Raw genomic sequence first — 1,443 nt, forward strand, 5'->3', positions numbered from 1 at the left:
AAAAAAAAAAAAAAAAAAAAAGCATTATCTCCCAGGAGCTTAGATAAGCACAGCTTACAAAGTTGGCTTTGAATGAGGCTTTTGCAACTGGGCTAAAGAGATACAAATCATTTTTCTAGCTTTACCATACTTGATTTGAAAAGGGCTTGAAGACACAGGTGTGCCTCTATGCCCAGGAACACATACCATCTGCTAGTTGAAAATCACTCTTGATATTGAGAGCCTTTGGCTTAAGTACACACATGAAAGTCTGGTTTGTGATAGCTTCAGTCCTTCCTGGCCTCGAAGATGGAATAGTTTGAAATAGACATTGGGTACTTACTATCTGTGTTAATGAATTTGACAGTAAGATGTGAAACATAGGAAATATGTAAAATGGACCACAGATTCCCTAATGGCACATTTCTCAAATGCTTCAGATGGCAAGTTTGAACTCTAGAGAAGGGGCACTTTGTATTTAACGTTCCTTCTCCTGTGTTCATAATGTGGGTATAACAGAGACATGCCTACTAATAATGGGGTTTGCAGCTCGTGTGCCTCAGTAGGAACGTTACTCTGTTCCTGTGCTTTCTGGGAGAGTCTTAAATCACTCAAAAGATATTACTCTTTTTTGAGAATGTACTGTGAGCTAGGATCACTGCCAATGTTTCAGCATAGTGTAATATTATGACTTCTTAATTTAATTATTATTGTATTTATAAGAATTTTTGCCTACATGTATGGAAGTTCAACATGCACAGTTGTGACCATGATGGTCAGAAGATAAAATCAGAACCATTGCAGTCACAGATGCTTATTAGCCATCATGTGGGTGTTAGGGGCTGAAGCCAACTTCTCTGCAAAAGCACCTAGTGGCATTAACTGCTGAGCAATTCTCCAGCCCCTGTTGTTATGACTTCAACAACAACAACAACAACAACAACAACAACCATCTCTCTGGCCTCAGATAGAATACATTGCTCAGGAGACCCAACCAGATCTTGCCTCCACTGTGTAGGCTAATTAGCCCCAGACCTTCCTTTCTCTAGATCAATGGTACTCAATCGGTGGGTTCTGTCCCTTTTGGAGGTCATATATCTGGTATCCTGCATATCGGGTATTTACATTATGATTCCTCCAACAGTAGCAAAATGGCAGTTATGAAATAGCAATGAAAATAATTTTATGGTTGAGGGTCACCAAACATGAGGAATTGTATTAAAGGGTCCCGGCATTAGGATAGTTGGGAAACACAGCTCCAAATGATCCATGGGTACCAGAAGGCAGTTTCTGTGCTTCAACCATCTCAAGGTCAGAGCCCAGCAGCTGGGGCCAATACTTTTGTTCACAGTCCCTCACAACGCCTCCAACTTCTTAAATCATTCACTTGTCTTAATGTGTTCTTCCATCCTGTCTTCTGCCTCTCACTACCATGTCTCTGTCCTGTGGCTCTATGTGACTCCC

Source organism: Mastomys coucha, unplaced genomic scaffold (assembly GCF_008632895.1).
Source record: "Mastomys coucha isolate ucsf_1 unplaced genomic scaffold, UCSF_Mcou_1 pScaffold13, whole genome shotgun sequence".
In the NCBI taxonomy this organism is placed as follows: Eukaryota; Metazoa; Chordata; class Mammalia; order Rodentia; family Muridae; genus Mastomys; species Mastomys coucha.